The 20441-nt window shown below is 32.8% G+C and overlaps 1 protein-coding gene across 1 annotated transcript in view; it reads right to left on the bottom strand.

Moving 5' to 3' along the window:
• Positions 1–15215, bottom strand: part of LOC142974895 (uncharacterized) — a 29309-nt gene extending 14094 nt beyond the window's left edge. Inside the window, exon 1 of the mRNA XM_076117465.1 lies at positions 15019–15215. The gene's annotated coding sequence lies outside the window, so the exon portion shown is untranslated. The remainder of the gene's footprint in view (positions 1–15018) is intronic.
• Positions 15216–20441: the final 5226 nt, after the last annotated feature.

The raw sequence follows: 20441 nt of genomic DNA, 5'->3' as shown, positions 1-20441 counted from the left end.
GCTAGGTACTTTGTAGCGATGCTGATTTGATCTGTCGGCTTAAGCAGCAAGCACACAGTAGCAAATGCTTTGCAAAAACTAAGAATAAAGTGATAAACAAGAAAATACCTACTTAGTTATGTTTCTCTACTTTTGAGTCACGGTAGACAAAACAAATGCATAAAAAATCAGGAGCTTAATATATAAAATAGAGTATTTCTTAAGCAAGGGTCGTAAAAATAAAAGGGGAGAAACGACTACTATGAAAAAGACCGCCATTGAAATTTCGCATTTTCTTAAAGGGTTAAACTCTAAGTTTGTAGGGGTTTCCCGCGATATTCTCCTTTACCTGTACATATATAATATAAGTGGAGATACATAAGTATATATCATCTATAAATATTTCAATAAAGTCACACGGCATTATTAAAAGATGACATTACATCACTTTTTTTCTCGCAATGTGACTGACTGTTACATATTCTAGTGAATGACTACATACCAATTATGTACACATATCAATTGCATATAGAAATAAACCAGCTACCTGTATCCAGAACCAATGTCAACAATTTAACCGAGAAGGGTATTGATTAATCTCTAAAAGAATTCGGGTTACAAAGTCAGAAGGTATGCGATCAAGGCTAATATTAGGCTTAAAGAAAATAAACAGTGTCTCTGGGTGTTCCCGAATTTTTCACCGCAAAATCGGCTTATGCCCCGCCGGTCAAAACGGCTTTAGCTTTACGCCGACACGGCGGCATAAAGGTGTTAACGAAATTGTTCAGTCGCATCACTACATGACAACAGCCTGCGACGGCAAAACAGCTTCTTGCAACTAGTTCTCGTTTTTTGGTATACGCATTTCGTATAAGCCGATTTCACATGGAATAATGTGGAGAGACCCTTAATTAAAACAGTTGTAACAAACCGACGGGTTTAGTTCCACCGGATGTAAGCCATTTGTGTGGGAAAATCAACATTCATTTGCGACACGGGCTGTCTATAATAGTAATTATGTGCGATTAATAGCTCAGATCAAGCACGTAACTATTGTAATTCTCCTTCCTATTTTTTATTGGATTGCTTCCTAAGATACACACGATTAGTGTGATCGAGCGACGTAACCGAATTTATGAATGAACAACAAAATGATTGCTAGTCAGAAATTAGGTAGACGCACATTGATATTTGTGTGATGAGCACGAGTACAAGTATCTGTTCTGAGCCTGGTTGTTAATGTATGTATTTAGAAGTATATAAGTATGTTTATGAGTTATTTGCAAGCGTTGCTTAGTTTGGAATCAAATGACCGTGAAATAGTTGTCCAATAATACTTATTTATTTATTTTATTTACAGTCGTTTTAAATGAATTCTGCCTTAAGACTAGCGCCAGCGGCGTAACTTTTTGAAATTCCGGACGATAGAGTCACTATAGATACCAGCTGGCTTTCTGATAACCCCACTGCCACTGGCTTACAAATCGTATACACTGACTTACATTTTATCGCATGGGTTCACTTAAAAATGCAAGTATCTTCAGCCGTGCATGCATATAATCTTTACGTTTTATTTACATCGTATTCAAATTACGTGTAAAATCAATGCATACCTTGAGAATAACGTATTAAACTGTAATTCATATGTATCTGTATTGCAGAAACACGTGCAACCTATTAAAACCTGATGCACCGTCATACACCACAAATAACATAATTTTGTTTAATTAAAAGTTTTCTAGACCACTATGACTAACTAATACATATTCAAGTATATTACAACATAGTTATTATGTACATCAATTAGTTACTATATGAATAATTATATACATAATAAGTGATGATTGTATTACGAAATCTTAGTACTGTACTGTTTTTACAGTACTATATGGATCAAGTAAAAACAATTATTTCAAAGACCACTAATGAGAATTTTATGCTTGGTGGGCTTCCTGTTATGAGAACAATGTCTTAGGTTTATGTTAGACAAAGCTTTTTTTATATTAACATAGTAAAATTAAGCGGTTGTTATTATGAAATGGAAATAAAACAATAAATCACACTTGTCAACAATTTAACAGCTATTAATGTCCGTAGGCAACTTGTACAGTAAACAGTTAAGGTGAATCCTGCAGGGAGGTTATAAAAATGATAATTTTTATGAATAAACAAATATAATAAAAATATAACAAAAAAATTAAATATAAAAATAAAGCGTATGAATGTATGTGGTAATGTGTCTCCTAAACAAATGGACCGATTTTCAACAGATCTTTCTGTAATGAGCCGATGTGATTCGAAGTCATAAGAAATAATTTGACCAAAGCGGTTTAAACAAACATAAAGAAAACCTAAGTTCAACTTATGTCCAAAGTTCAGTTTTACGAACAGCCTTGACTCGGATGCTACCAGGATAACATGAATACGAACAAGTAAATTTTCCTTCGGAATCACGATTTTCATGGCAGCGATCATTACGATGACTTCACAGCGTCATTATGAGAGATTCCTGTCGGCAATTATGAAGATTCGTAACTACTGTAATAGTTATACATACAGTTTATAGTTATACTGTTTTTATTCTGATTCCGGTTCAGTCGATTATCGAAATTGTTTTAATCAATTCCAGCTGCTATTATGCTATTAATATAAGCAAGTTTTCTTTTATTAAACGCGCTTCCGTTGCTTGTAGCCAAAAATCGCTAATATTACTCTATAGTCGCGGGTAAAAAAGCTACTCTTCTGAATATATGCCTATAATCATCATAATAAGCCTATATCGATGTCGAAGGACTACGGGACACAGGCCTTTGCAAACGCCGCGTTTTGGCTTATACATAGCGATACCTAGGTAATCTTAGTGCCAGGCAGGAGCAGGTAAAAAATACTTTTAATTAGATAATATTCCCCATTTCCCACAATGGAATGAATGGCTGTCATGTAAACAAAAAGTCAACAACCACCAAAAGTCACGACTTTGAGAAGTAATTTACACCACCATAAATGAATTAAGAAGATATTGATGATACATTGTCAATTAATTCATTAGGTTTATGTTGTTATCCTTATTTTCAAAAACACAGAAGTATATTTATTTATGATATTAAAGGTACATACGATTGTTTTGAAAATATGAATAATGTTTTATCATATTCACTAACTTATACTAACTATGTCTAAAAGTAGTGATTATAAAAACATGTTTTCATGCGTATTTCACATTATGCTTAAATATACTTTTCAACAAAGTGATAAAGTACTAGCATATTCATTTTTTTAGTTTTACAAGGGTCATGTATTCAATCATGGTAACAGACTGCGGAAAACAGAATAATCTGCGTAGAATAGATTGATGTGTGGATACACCTAGTTGTATTAATACAGCTATAGGGTATCTAAATACCCTTGCAGTAATTACACTATAAGTTCTTCGAAACAATACAGGAGTGAACAATAAATCAATCCAACAAAATCGTTTAGTTTAGCAACTTGCGTTACGGACCTCAACCATCTGATTGTATCGGTCATCCGGCGATTCTACAGATTTGTTGTGCAACGGTATCTTCTGCGATCTATTCACTTTCTTATTGTTTTGTGTTAATTATATAGACTGTAGTCCAATGGCAATGCAAGTAGAACAAGTGCGAAGTTGTAAGGTCAAGACGAATTAAGATATTTATAACATCCAGATGACCATAGACTCGTTTCAACAAACATTTTTACGTACATCACATTATAATCAATCGGATTCAATTTCTCCCCCTCATCATTGCGAACTTCCTTTCGCTGGAAAAGACATTCATTATTATCAATAGATACAAGAGGAGCATGAAGGATGCTTGAAAATCAGGTGAATACCAAGCAAGCAAGCATATTAATAGGTGACAGGTGAAAAAACATTTTATTAGAAGTTTTGGTATATGTACCCCTAAATATAATTCTCTAACAATTTAAGATACACTACATCCGCTTTGAAAATGCGTCATGAAGGATGAAAATACCGTGCCCATTAATTATAGGTAACATCTTCTAATTCAATATCTTTTAATTGCGCAATTTGTGCAATGTGCTTTAGGGCATAATTATCGTTAGCGGTAGCTTCCCACCGCAATTGAATGTTTGGGTTTAGATAATTATTGTAGGAGCCACCTGTTGATATCAACCAAATATTATAATACTGGACACCCCAATTACGCCACCCGTATTTTCCGTCAGTTTAAAGGTTTTTAATAACTACTTTGTACACCAGTTAACCGGCCAAAATGGTAACTAAAACAAAATGATTGGAAAATTAATCAGGATCGATAATTGAGTGATAATTTTAAGGGATGAATACATAATAATATGTTGTCGATTGTTGTCAATGTATAATACGTTGCTCTTGGACCACTGAAATGTAGAGTATGTATTTTCCAAACCATGGGTCAATGTAACCATTAAAAAATATTAAATAATACCGTCCCGTACCTACTAGTAGCCTACAGTAACTCATTTATATGAATCTATTATTTTATCCTAAAAAGTTTTATAATTACTCGTCCATAAAAATGTAATTTCGCACTAACTTAACGCGTTAACTGAATCTTATTAAAAAACTAAGAGAACGCACCTAAACATCCGAAGTTGTATTATTTATTATATTTTGATATTCAATTTTTAATATTAGACTATAAAGTTTATGATAGCTAATTGCAACTTGATTTGTTTTATGTCTTTCAAAAATGCGGTGTAAAGGCATTCACCCATGGAGGTGTGACGTCATACATTCATCATGTTCAGTGACTTAAGTGTAAAATTTTGCCTATATTTGAGCAATATCCTACTCTTAGATTTACTACACTACTACTAAAAATGTTCCAGAAATAATGTATGAATAGGTACAAAGCATGATTACGTAGGGACTTCGGTACCAACTCTTCAGACAATATCATCGAGAAACTTTTTTCAAGCCCGATCAGCACCTCGAAGTATGAACTGTTTTTGCATTACATTTTAAACGTCAAACTCTTGATACTCGATAGTACTTACTGCAGAGAATCGCACTACAGAATACCTACGTACTATATAATACATACACATATACACTACATACAAAATGTCTATAAATCTATAAAATCAATATTTATCTATCGACTTGACATAACCTATAACAATCAAATTAACACGTCTCGTAAAAGTCACTTTTTTTATTTGCTATCAATATGTGTGTCACGGATCATAAACGGTACATCCTATTAGCCACCTTTGATCGTAAAATGTTTTATACACAGTGAATAATGACCCGTTGTCTATCATTAGGACTAATCAATGCCTTATATTTATTTTATAGTATAATTTTGATGAAACGGTGCGAATATTTTCATAATAATATTTTTAGTGAGGCATTGACCTCTACGTTTTACGGTCTATTAGATAAAACTAAGTTTAAACAGTGTCTAGTTTCTAAAACGATTGTTTCTCTTATTAAGGATTTAACGATGTTCTACTAGACTGCCAGTGTTAGATAAGGAAACGTTTCATCAATAATAAAATCATTTTTTTAAACCAGGTGTCATCAACGCATGATCCGCTTAGCTCTTAAGTTAATAAGGGTTTGAATTTTTTTTATACAGCAGTTGGATACGGGGATTTACAACTCAGGCACTGCCTGTCATCAAATAATTCTACGGCTGTCGAATTGATTTCAACCGAAGTCTTTAAGTCTAAGTACTTTGAAATAAGGCTTAAAAATTGTACACTCTCGGCTTCTTTAGACCGTAGCCAGCTTTTAACAAACGTTTCCGCGGGAAAACATTTTCTGAATTTTTTCCTCCTATTCTTGGCTATACAAGTAGCCTTTAACGTCGATTAACAATAATGACAACAAAAGCTACAAATAATCACTACAAAAATGTAATAATTAAAATCTATCCAATCACGGCATATGACATCATAAGTTAACCCTGAGACATATTTCACGCTGTACCGTTTTGACCGTAATAAAACTATTATCTAACACCATACGCGTAAAATCCGGCGGCAACAATTATGAAACAAAGCGTTATTGTTAATACGTAGCTTAATTTGGTGTTGTACAAAAAACATTTGTTTTTTGTTGGCCGTTGTTCGCTCTGCTCTCGAGAAACAAAACATCCTCATTTAGTACATGTTGATAGTAATCTTAGCGTAATTATATCTGGGGATTATAATGTGCCGGTTCAATGACCGTGTCATGGTAACAAAGGCTCTGTCTGAACTTTTTTTGATCGTAAAAGAAGGACTCTACATTGTACAATATGATTATTTGCTGTTGATCAATTCCTGTAATTTTATATCTCTATTGTACAGTAAAATCGGCGGCTGAAGAACTAGTACCCTGCGTATTATTTACATGTAAGAAACTAGCAGCATACCCAGGCTTCACCTGAGATAACTAGTACTTAAACCTTTCTCGGAAATCGCCGTATCTATAGGTGAAAACCGTATAAAAGTCCGGTGAGTTTGAGCGTATCGCGAACAGACAGACAGACGCGGCGGGGGGACTTTATTTGATCATGTGTAGTGATTACACAGTATTAAGTACTATTTAAACTCAAAACAAATAAGAAGCTATCGACCGCTCCTAATAATAACCTTCATAATACGTAGATTAAAATCATTTGTAAGAAATTAACTGTTTTTTACAGTTCGTAATATTCCTTACATCAGTCGCGTATGTGTTTTTTATATTAATAAGCAAGATGTTCTATTAACTGACCGAATTCCGTTGTTTTTGTACGTTCATATTAATGATCTAATTTAAAAATATAATGTACCTACTTCATCTTTGTAACTTCACACTGTTTTAAAAATGCCTTGGATTTTATTACTACAACTAGCGTTTTTTAAAAATAAACATCTATTTCCTTACGAAGATGGTAGTAAATAAAACCGTTGTAAGTAAGTAAAGCCGTTTTTCGTAAAGTTAATAAGTACACATAAAATAGGAGAGATTTCTCTAGCGTAAAATTACTGAAATTAACCGACACCCAGGGATATACTTTAATTTAACGAAAGCTGAATATACGGTAGGAATATTGTGTTTATATACAGATAGTACTGCTTTTAAACAGTCCTGAATCTCTTCTGACATTTCATTTTGATGTTAAAATATTTTTTATCCAATAAAAATATTAAAATGAAAATATCATCGCATCTTGTCTATATGTTACTTCTTCAAATAGATAAAACGTAAAATTTTACATATCAATGACTCATAGTAGGATTTCTATCCGCGTTACATTAACAGATTTTAGAAGTTCAATTATATTTAAAAGCACTTAAAGAGACAAGTACATTTGTAAACATCTTCATTACGCGTCAAACATGAACAGTGTACTTCAATACTGTCAACAAACGATTGACATTCTAATCCTGCTCGTACCTCATTCAAGTTCAAATAAAGTCAAATCACAGCACTTCCTTTTGGCAAATCATCATGTAGCATTGTTAAAGACCGCAATACGGATAGTATCTCGATGACGCAGAAGTTGTACAAAGTATGAACTCACGACCACGCCTTTGACATTCACCGTCCGTTAACTACCCTGTACCGTTTCAATGGTTTAATTATTATTGGTAACCTTTTTGCACTTCAAGCGTGTGACTGCTGTATTTTTTAACATGTATATCACGTATTCTTAAAAAATACTAAACTAACGAAAATAAAACTCCTTTAAATAGTTTCCTCATGATATAGCAGACTTTTTAACGCCTCCCAAAATACTATGTCAATGACGAGAAAACCAAAGTTACAGTAATTTTCTCGTCTATATTCTACTAAAGCACTCTCGGCACCTCATTATTCTTAACTTATTGCATCCAGGCACATAATTTAGCTGCAAGTTGTGGCTGAAGATTTTCACACAATGCACACTATTAAGGAGATTCTCGACTCGAAAATCGAAAGCAGACATGCGGTCGAACCGCATTTATTTTTGTATCTTTTGTTTTTTAACCGTAATTTTAGATTATATCCTGTGCTCTATTGCCAAGCCGTTTACGGCTGCTGCAACCACAAATGCCTTTAATATTGTGCTTTACTATGCAAGAAACAACATCACAAAATGTACTAATGCCAAATGTTTCACCTACATAGAAATAACCGCACTATGCGTTCCGAATACTAGTCGGATTGTAGGTATTAGTATTAAGTTGTACACGAGATCAGCGGATTCTTGGCATTGAACTTGGGATGCGAACCTACTTGGCTTTGTTGCCAAATCGGCCGAATACCGCCTGTCACATTGTAACAGCTGATTATGCAGAGTAGACACACTACTGATACGAAAACACTTTTAATTCTCGGATCCGTGATAAGAATCTGATGAGAACAATCAACGGCCTAATTCGACTTGTGGTGTTTTGTAATCGTCTTTTACTCTTTGCATAACACTGTAATGTAAATAGTACTCAATTAATTTATAGTTGAATGAGTTACTCTTTTTTGTTCTTTGCTATGTTTTATCATTTGTCTGGGAGAAGGCATACTAAGACTTGAAAGACATTAACTCCCTGACTAAGAAAGATCGAGATACACAGGGAAATTGAAAAAAAAAACAGCAACCAGTACAAAATGATACTTATTAGAAATATTTCTTGTGACACACCCAAATGGCAAGCTCAATGGATAGTTACTCAGTACAACTACTTAGAATTTAGATCATCGCATCAAAGACTGTTTTGCATATGAAGCAAAAAATATCGATTGGATTTAGACGAGCTATAGTGAGTAGGTTAAAGCCGTAGTTATGTTCATCAGATAAGCTCACTCCATTCATACTACAGTTACTAGAGTAATAAATGTTAGGAACTTAAGAAACAAATGCTTTCTTCGGTGCAACTATGATTTCTCTCTTTATATCAAAATTTAACATCTATGAATAAAGAGGAAAAAATAATATATCTAAACCAAATTTACTCAACACACATTGTAGAAGTCAACGTATTTTTCAAAGTGCGTTAACGTCTAGAATATGTTGTTTGTATACTTTTATATGCACAGATTTTTTTATGGATAATAATAGAAACTTGTAACTTTATCATAAACAATCGTAACAAGATTCGTATCTAGGGTTTAATAAATTCCTAGCTACTTCATACAGACAGTACTGAGAGATATGCAAAGTGGTCGCCCACGCACTCGCGGTACAAGTGTATTCACAGAAGACTTTAGGCTCACTTTAATTAGATGAGAAAGTGTTTTCAGGCATCATGATACAGTGTCACGATTCATGTACGCAATGTAATATTGAATTAATAAGTACGCAAAATAACTATATTATATATTTTAATAAAATAATTTGTATTAATGAGTCTCAGGTTGAACGGAGTATCAATGATACAAAAATGAAAAAAAAAATAGTAACAAAACAATTTTACAGTGTGCCGTAAGTACTGCAAACACAGGTTTATATAAATAAATCAAATAAAATAAGTACAGTTGCGATGCTATTGAAACTGTAAAGTGTTTACCTAATTGATTTGATGGTATAAAATCTAGGCTCTGAAACATCGCACATTGGATCTAATGTATGTATGTCTCAGTTTGTCCCATAAGTAGTTTATTTAACCACTGAATATAAACTTAAAATGTAACTGACTTCTATTTTCTAATCTGTTACTACCTTTCTGCAGGCCAAAGGTCCCTTCTCTCTTAAAATAACCATTTCAAACAGAATGTTTTTATACTTTACTATAAATAAAGAAGGGTTACTATTTTAATAACCGCAACAAGTACTTTGCTATTCTTATACCATATTGCAACAATATGAAAATAAACAATACACATAACGAAGGTAACGTGTTGCTCATCCCGAGCCTCAGGTTCAATGCAACTAGCAATCGAACTGGTTTGTATTGACGATGTCCTATTATATACCGCTTTTATTGTAACAGATACCATCAGCAATGGAAACTATTTAGTTACACGAAAAAATATCCAAAAGTTCCGTGATATTTTTCATAAACAAAAAGATTATGGCACGGTTTCATCTTTTCTAAATATCTATTAAATAGATTGTTAGATGGAATTTTAATAGCTGTCACATTATTCAGCAGATAGGTTATCTGTCACTTAAATATGAACTGTGTCACTAGCCCTTAGACCCTGGTGCTTAGACAAGCGCGGGTATAATCGTACACAAAGTGTAACCCAAACCTGATTCTATTATGATATTTATTGGTGACCAAGTGTAATTGGATTATAATAATCAGCACATCGGCAGCTGTAGCAATTTTACAAACATTATATGAACTTACTTACTTATTGCACAACAGACACCTTTAGAATTAAACCATTTCTGACCTATTGAGGTATCCCCATGGATCACCCTCCAGTAATTATAAAAACAATTAAAGTTGCGATCGTAATCAATAAAATACGAAAGAAAAAGATTCAACAATGAGACAATAGGGAGCGGCCAGTATTTCTGTTCACCGTACTTAACTAAAACATTGTGGCTATCAGGTATAACAAAAAGTACACTGCAAAACTTGTTTACGCAATTCTCTACGCACCTGTTCTAAAATAAAACCTCAAAGGACATTATAATGCAAGAAATATTTGTAGGCCGATAAGCGACGCGACCAATCATTTTTGATACTTGATATTTTGACCCCATACAATTAATCACCGAAATGATCTTGATCAAATTTGATACTTTGAATACGTAATTTGTCAATTTTTATTAAACAACAAATCGTTTTTATGACAACTTTGGTACCGGTTTAAATATGAATTATAGTTGCATACTTTAATCACGAGAGTATGTAAACTTACTGTCAATCTATGGACTTTTTTCACGTTATTATCGATCGTCGTTCAGTAATAGTGCAATAATATGAGCGTTTCTTATATTCTATACTTTCCACTTATCCTAAAATTTATTAGCAGCAACTTCCAAACAAAATTATTCGAGATCAAATAAATATAGCATTTCTTTATGCTTAAACTCTGACTTCAAGTAAACTATTATCGAGGTTGAGCTCAACACACTCGCCATACAAAATTCCCCGCCAATATTTCATTTTCTTGCGACTATATCCAGGCTATTTTTAGTAAATGAGGCAACAAGTCCCGCTCTACAGAAAGAACAAAACTAAAGGACCTACAAGATAATCTTGTTTGTACTATCACAAATAGAATATCTATTTGACAGTTTAGTACGGACTATCTCGCATTTACATGATACTTAGGGTTATGCATAAAGAGCAGTCAACTCGTTAGCATTTTGTTAAATACAGTTGGCATAATAGCCAATGAGAACGATATGAAAGGATTGGAAGATAGCTTTTTTTTGTCTTATTTTCAACTTGGGGATTTTTACGCTTTTGTTTGAGTAAACTTATTTTAAGATACTTGTCTGTAATACTCCGATAGAGGGCTTGGTATCACAAATATTATATCCGAATTTGTTTGATCAAAACCGTGGACAAGAGGTGTCGAAAAGATATAAAAATTTATTATTATTATAATTTCCTACTAAGTAGAACTTGTACTATGGTAACCAGACAACTGCCAAACATACGTTTACTAGTAAATTAATACAATTGCATAAAACCAATTACTTACGAGCTTAAAACGATCTTTGGTATAAGGTTTACGAGTATATTATGAATGGACACTCTGTACTTAGTACCTTTATCAAAATAAGCATCGTATGTTCTTAGTTAGAAGTGTATCGAAAGCTCATCGATTCTGTCATAAGAGTGACGAGTATACCAATGAGCTCAAGCGCTATCACATGCCAATGTAATTGACATACGATCACAGGGCGCACTACAAATTATAATGGGAGATATAGGAACGATTTAAAGGGATATACTACAGAAATTATGCAGCGAATTTTTTATTCGACCTGTTGGTTATTTAATGCTAATTAATATTGCCAATGATTTTAGATTAGTAAAGTTAATACTAGTTAATTCGATCTTTATTCGCAGTACCATCTTATGAACTTTTTATATACAGTTGGTGCGCTACTTATACAATTATTTTAAATTATTATTAAAAACAAGCTAAAATATTGATTCAGGCAATAAAAATATTACTAACTACTAGAATCTATGGTCTAGTCAAAAAAATTTAAGCCATTACAATATTATACTTATTGTGAAAAGTATAGGTACCAATATAGTTTTATCTGCAAGGTTTTTCTGTGAGCTTACATTTAAGTAACTCAACTATAATAATCTTATAATATTCACAAACAAAATTACGTAATTACATCTATCCGAATTCCACACAGAAACACACATTGCTCATTGAAAATTATTAAATAAAGGCTGTAATGAGCAGGTAGTGTATGCAAGTGATTCTAAAAGTAAAAACCAAAATGATTATTACGCGATACGATCATTATCTCACACAAAAAGTAAATTTAAAATAACTATATACATGATTCACTGCGTAGCGTATCTTCTTTGCATACAAGTCTTTTGAAACATCGCTCGTTATCATAAATAGTTCAGCAATTCTTAATGCTATTTTGTATAAAGAATTTACTACTAGAGGTTTGTCAGAGTGGGTGTTGGGTACCTATAAAGTATGCTGTGCTAGTGGCGCCTTTCGTTTATTATTATTTATTCTGTGGCATTATTCCTGATGGTTTAATATCAACAACAATCTACACCAAAACTACAATGTAAGACAGGATAATATTCAGAATTCTTCATACTGACAATCATAGTTTGGTTGCAACCCTGAGTTGAGGAATACAATTGCCATCTTTGCCTCTCTAACATGTGAAAGAAAAGAAAGCACCCAAACATCTTGCATAGACAAATAGAGTTGCTCATCTAGTTTACGATAAGCCCATACCTAAATAAGAGCTCTGTAGCAGGGACGAAGGGTAGTAAAGTTATTTAAATCATATTGAATCGTTAAGTATTGTTTCGATAACAAATATATCTAGGCAATTTGTCTCTACGTCATCAAGAAAATTCTCGCGCGTGCACATGATTCACAAGGATAGATAACAAATTGAAATAAAATAGTAGTAATGGCATCCATTACAAATAGTTTACTTAGGATTGTATCAGACTTAACAGGATCATAGAAATAGTAGTAAAACTATAATTTCACACGACGGTTACAGCACATTTTTGACTATAGATGATCTAGAAATAGACTTTTCAATCAATCAAAACGTGTACCCGTGGATTAGATCGTTACTCACTTTTGTTATTTCGTAAAATCATTTTATTTTTGAATACTTACTTTTTAAGGTAACTTTTTATAAACGCATCGCTAGAGACTGTATCTACTGCGTCCAATTTTGATGTTATCAATCTGATTGAAATAATGGTATAAATACTAAAATATTTTCTTTAAAACAAACGCAAATCTCCTCCCTATAGACAACATACTAAGTCTACATATTATACAATAACATATTTATTGGATAGTAAAGCTGTCTGTCAAAAGCCTTACCTAGCAGTGAGGCAGCGGTCATTATCGATCGTATTAGCATGAACCGTGCTGTTGCCGGTATCGGCAAATCTTCCTACAGCCATACACTGCTAACAATGTTGCTTTTTACACACTAGATTTTTCTCTTGGATAAAAATGTACGATTTATAAGACAAAGGGTAGTTTGCTTGATTTTTTATTGTTGTACTAACAATGGCTTATAACAGGGTCTATAGACAATTTTACTGGTGGTATTGCGATAATATTTATAAAAGTTTTTATAACACTTTCGGATTCTTTTGTAGACTATTTTTTTTTTCTTTCAGTGTAGTTTGTACTAATAAAGATAGCGTTCCCAACTATTATTCTGCGCCTTAAATTATTTCTGAACAAGGAATGTCCATTGACCTTAAGTAGATCTATAATCTTTATTTCTTAGGTATATTGTTAGAAATTCCAGACTTATGAAATTGTAAAACGCTTATTTCCATTAAACATGCCGCTTGGCTGTAGTTTTTTACAAGCCCATTAAAAAGATTTGTCAACCGATACTTTAATTGATTTTCATTGACCTAAAATGCAAATATCTCATAAAATTGATTCAAAAATCCCGTTGCAGGATACGACAATGTCTACAGATCATGTTTTGAGTGTTTCCGACTGCATGCGATAAGTCTCTACAAAACCCTTCGTCACGACCGCATGCATGCATAATGTAACAACGGCGATTTTTCACACAAATCGCATCTATTTTTGATGCACCTACGACTTTTTACTTCTAAACATAAATTATGTTAAAATCCATTAAACGTAGAGTTCTTAAGCAATAATTAGTATAAAAAGAATTTATTTTGGTAGAGTTTTTGTAAGTGTATAAGATGACTTAAATGCCGAAATTACTTTTTCGAATTTCTACCTTAAATATAAAACTCTATTTAATATTTCGAAATAAGATATATTTAACTTTTTTTAGTAACATTTAATATTACATTTTATGCCACAGTATATTAAAATGAACTAAATATTACTGGCACTGTCGGTATTTATTACTCCGCGTATCTTACTACATTTATCAGTTATCTTACAATTAAGTCGCAATGTAATAAATTCCTCTATAGGGCAAGCATGAGTAAATAAAATCTATAAACTTCGATAACAATCGCCTTCTTAAAGCGCGATAAACATCATTCAATACAAATGTTTGATTCAATTGAGTTATCTCTGAAATATATGAATGTATGATTGATGATTGAAATCCGTCCCTAATTTAGATTTCAACGAGCGCGGGCAATTCATTCACCCAGTAATAAATGCGTAAATTATTACTTTATTTAATTTAAAATAACTTTTTTTAACTGTATTTCCTTTTATATTTTTGTGCTAATTATATTTAATTTTATAATTAGTCGTAGTTTAACCTGAATAAAAACTAGTTTAATAGTTATAAAATATATTTTGATTAAGTTAAACTATATACTAATATACACAAAATATAAAAATATATTAAAAATACAAATTTTAAAAGAATTAGATTACGCTATGTGCCTAAGTACTCAAAAAAGACCTAGCACTTAATATAAATTATAAAATTTTAAATCACAGGTACTCACCAATAAAGTCCTTCAGCACAAATATATCACAACACAAAAACGTTCAGTCTTATTCGGTGCGAATAATTAAAACTTGGATCGTTGGAAGTGAGCTTCCCGCGTTCGTGTACGTGTGGAAATGGTCAGTGTTGTTAGGGGCTGGTGTCGTCCTTGCGTGGCGGGCAAGGTCTCTGAGGCTGTGGAGACGCGCCGGTGCTCCCAAGCCTCTTATACCCGTATGGGCGCTAACATATGATAGACTTGCCAGCCTCACATCGATGTATCGTGGGGGCTCAATGTTTGTTTTTTTACTACGATTACCGCACGCGATTAAATAGCGATTTGAATTCTATGTCGAGTCACGCTGTGTCTATTGTAATGAGGATAATATAGATACGTCGATTTGGATGGATAGTTGACATGTTGGTAAGGTTAATTGATTTTTTTGGTGTTCCGCCTTGTCACAGGGCCTCGTGCTCCCTTTTGAGTCATTATTTACTTCTCAAGGATGGTAATCGAAATTTATTCTTAAATTTATACGCTCGAATGGTTTACGGAGTTTTATTATAAATATTTCAGGCATCATTATGGCTTAAGAATCAAATAGTAAAAATAACAGAAAAAATTAAAGCCCATACACACTAGTTAAAGCATTTTAAAAATTACGCTTTAATTTTACTGTGGCTCGTTTATAACATCCCGGAGCAAGGGGAACAAAATATTATTTCCATAAATTTTGCGCTAACTTAGCGTAGGTAAAACATGTTGAAATACATCTAATCTAAGAACACTATCTTAAATAACATGTTCCCTTCAATTGAACCTGATTATTTGCATACATATCGGAACTACAAATTCCAGTTCAATTCTCTTTTCTCTTTCCAGTTCAATTACAAAAACGCTGTATAACGCTAATTTTATTACCACGTTCAGATAAGTCCTGGTTAACTTAACAATATTTCTTGTATGCTATCTATGAGATAAGTTATCTGACAATTTTATTTCCGAAAAGTAGCCCATAATTGGCATAGCATTAACTAGCCCTTTATAATTTTTATTCTGACCCAATTTCGTCCCACTGCTAGGCACCTAATACTTTAATACAAATATGGGTTTGTAATAAAGATTAAAGAAAAGGAATAATCTTTATTTTTATCTGGTTTTGTCACCAGACTGTCATCTATCATTTTGCTCTAAGTATAAAACTCGTAGTACATTCCTCGCGCGATGTGAAGATATGATTTATGATCCTTTTTGCATTATTAATTTATTGTTTAAAGCCCGGTTCTTGCAAAAAGCTAAAGAAATTACTATTTTTTTCTCGTTGTGTTAAGTTAAAGTTTACTGTTATGTGAACTATTAAAATTTTACTAACTTAAGTTATAAATTTACCCCAAAGGCGTTTTATGTTTCCTATTTTCACGCTTTTCGCTTTGATATGACTTTTTACCGACTTATAAAAAGAAGGAAGTTTCTATGTATGTTTGATTTGTATTTATTTTTGAATTGTATAACTTAAATCGTACATTTATTTATAGGCTTAGACTAAATATTTTCCTATTTTCCCATCGTCATCTCATGACGTCATCATTGTTTAGCACGACTACCCGGCACGCAGCAGTAATTTGTAATTATTATTCAGACAAATGATTGAGGAATCATGATTTCTTAAAACAAAATAGGTAAATAGCAATTATGTTCATGAATAAAATCAATTAGAAACCTAGGCTTTAACTATTTATCCGGTGATTTTTTTTTACCCTATAATGTATCACTGCAGGGCAAGGGTCTCCTCCCAAACGAGGGGGAGGAGTTAGGTCTTGAGTCCACCACGCTGGCCAAGTACGGGTTGGGGACTTTGCATACCCTCAATAAATGTATTATCAAATTTTAGGCATGCAAGGTTTCCTCACGATGTTTCCCTTCACCGCTAGTGAAGTGATAATTATTTCTAATACACACATAACTTCTAAACGTCATTGGTGTGTTGCCTCGGACTTGGGGAACAAGGGATAAGAGAAAATAAAATGATTCCCATTTTTCATCTGTTTTAATATTTATTATTATTTAATTATTAATTTATTATTTAATTATTTAATATTTATTATTTAATATTTATTATTTAATATTTATTATTTAATATTTATATATTCCGAATCCAAGCTTATCATCATATTTTCAACTATCTTACGACTCCTGCAGTGTAAAAAATGACCTAAAATAAATTGTCAGTTATAGGATAAGTACCTGTGCTACAATGTTTGTAACTGCTTGCAAAGTAATCATAACAAAACTAGTCAGCACTGCATCTGCAACTCGCACCCATAACTCATCTCAACACACTATCCACTATTTATTCTCGCTACAAATGTCTTCCAGTTTATTTTTAGAAGCCAACATAAATCACTTAAATAGCTAGATAAAAAACAGCTCAATTAAAACTAAAAATAAAACAGGCGGTAAATATAACCGTTATTTAATTAAGATCAGTATTAATCAATGTGACAAATTAGACCTTAATTATATCGATTTATTCAAAGAAATTGGGCGCCCGCGTCTTCGCTTGCCAGAACTTTAGTGTTCCTGTGTTGTTTTTTATTGTTTCTCTAGTACTCCTACTAGGGCTATTACTTAGTTAGCAGTAAAGTCGTAATGTTAAAAAGCCTTAGCCTTCCGCAATACATGGACTTTTCAATTTTTTTTTTTCATTTCGAACCAGCATTTTCTGAGATTAGCGCGTTCACACAAACAAATTAATCAACTGTTTTGCTTTATATTAGTAGTATCTATAGATTGAAGGCGATCTCAATATTAGCCGATATGGAGGCTATCGCCACGCAAGGCAACCTCAGAGGCACGACCTGTCAAGTTTAAAGATTAAAAACACTTAAGTTCTGCGTCCTAATGTTTATATACTCCATACCCCCCGCGACACGAATTAAAAAGATGAATTTAAAACACCGTTATGCCGTATAATCTGCATTTCGTCGACAAAAATAACAACACCGACATTATTAAATGCATAATTTTCATGTACATAATTGGCTGTAATTTTTCATAACATTGTTATTAATGTTATCTGAACGTGTTATCGTTATTCGCAGAAGTTTTAAAGGGTTCCGAACGACATTTCTCAAGCAAATATTGAAATCAAATATTCAATATTTGTACATTATAATCAATTTTTCACGCCGTTTGTGTCACCTAAACGTCCCAATTCTTTTTAAAATGTCCACCTAAACTACCTGAGGATGACGAATGCGTTCACCGCATAATTGCAAATACTTGAACCCTAACAACCTATTAAGTACCTACCTCTGGAATTTGTTTAAAGTCAATACTTTTCTTACACTTTTGAAGTTATTTAAAGTTATTTTTATATCCTAAACAATTCCTTAGTATCGTCCAGGAGAATATTCTCTTTGTTTTATTACGAGTTTGACAAATAATGTGCAGAGAATCTATGAAAATAAAAATGTTATCTGTGTCACCGATAACTCGTGTTGGTAAAAAGTGGGTCAAACATATTCTTGTCCCGTAAAATAATTCTTACCGTGGATACCAGCGCATGATTTAATATAAAATTAATCAGGAAAGATACAATTTAATTTTTCATTTCCGAGGAGGTAACAAAACATTAAAATAAATCACTCAGTTGAATGAAAACACAGGTTGAAAGCCTAATATTCAATTTTAAAGACGAATATCCGCTGTTTACTCCTTTAAGTACGCTAACTGGATGTTATGCTTTCGTTGATTTAATTATAAAAAAAATATCAAATAATTATCGAGTTAAAAAGTACATTTTCCTGTTATTTTCACGGAATAATGTGACCAAAAAATCACTCGAATAAGGAGAGTGGTGACTATAAAATGTAACGTTCCCGGTCCGGCAGTTAACGAGTAATGGTGTACAACGAAAACATACAATTTTAAAGCCTGTAATTATTGCATAATGTTTGAAGTGCAGTTTTAAAAGGTGATGCTCCTTTGTTGTAGAACATTGAATGAAAAAAGAACAGGTAGTTGTTGTACGTCGGTAATAAGGTAATTGTGGCATTTGTATTCAATGATTTCCTTTGAACTATTACGGTTAGCGTTTACGGGTAACTATGTAATCCTATAGGAAAATCACAATCTAATCTTTCGATGCGAAGTACCTAAAGGCGGATGGAAGATATTTATAATACTCATGGAAAATGGTAAAGTAAAAAATGCTTTTGGCAACGCACGATCCATTTAATCGTAGTATAGTTCAACAATGAATAGGTAGTTCAACAAAATTACCGTAGGTATGAATAAATTGTCAATAAAAATTTATTAGTATTAAAGAATATTTTTTCACGCGGACGGAGCCGCGAGCGGAAGTTGTTCGTGTAATAAATCGTGTTAGTGTTTCAAAGGTGAGCATTGTTTATTTCACATCTTCACTGTATGAGTCAGAAGAGAAACAATTCGTCAAAAACATTAGGTTTCGGTGTCGGGTTACGCTTTACATAGTAAACTACTGATCAGCCTTGACTTGCCAATAACCTCTAGAAACGAGGTGAATGTTTCGTTCGTTTGGATTCTATAACAGGAATACTAAATTATATGGTATGTACCAAGCGTTTAATAAAGAAGTGCCTATTACAACATGCAGAGACAGGTCTCTCTTTAAAACAAGTTCGTAAATCTTTGAACTCTATTTTTTTGTACACGTCCGTCAGAATTTCATAAAATAAACAATCATTATTATTTTGCGACGGCAAATAAGTAGGTACAAGGGTAACAGAAGATTTAAATATTAATTATTTCTTATATGGTTCCTCAGTCGCCTAAACAATATAATACTATTGCAATAATTTTTCACCTATTATTTTGTATATTCATTAGTCATTCCCAAATATACCTACTTAACTAACTTCTATCCACTGTTGAAAAAAGGCCTTCTCTAGCTTACGCTACCGCTCCTTTGGACACCGCGCTAAATTTTAGTTTACCCCAATACCTTAGCAAAATACAGTAAAATATGCACGTTTTAAATTTTTCTTCTTCAGCATTACATTGTGTGTAAATTCCATATTGCCAAGTATATACCTAGTTAGACGACATCAGCATCTTTCAGGTTGTAGGCAAATATTAGTCGTGTTCTCCGGCTATGACGACTGCAAATTAAAAAGTTAGTGAACAGTTACTTTTACCAATAATGTAACCTACATTACAAGATAACATAACAGTTCCTTGTTTGTCTTAAACCTATGATTAAAGATTATTTATCGATCGGTTAATAGTCGATAAACGACCAATAAATAATTATTTGCGGAGTGAGAGAAAATATAAGACTGTTTTTATTTAGCTATGGCAGTTCTATGTCTTCAACTGTTTCCTGCGACAAAAAGGTAAGCTTAGATTGCACGCATATGAAAACATTAACACTTATTAACAGGTACTTAGGTACCTAC

Source organism: Anticarsia gemmatalis, chromosome 8, assembly GCF_050436995.1.
Source record: "Anticarsia gemmatalis isolate Benzon Research Colony breed Stoneville strain chromosome 8, ilAntGemm2 primary, whole genome shotgun sequence".
Taxonomy (NCBI): domain Eukaryota; kingdom Metazoa; phylum Arthropoda; class Insecta; order Lepidoptera; family Erebidae; genus Anticarsia; species Anticarsia gemmatalis.
This window is presented reverse-complemented; position numbering and strand designations above follow the sequence as displayed.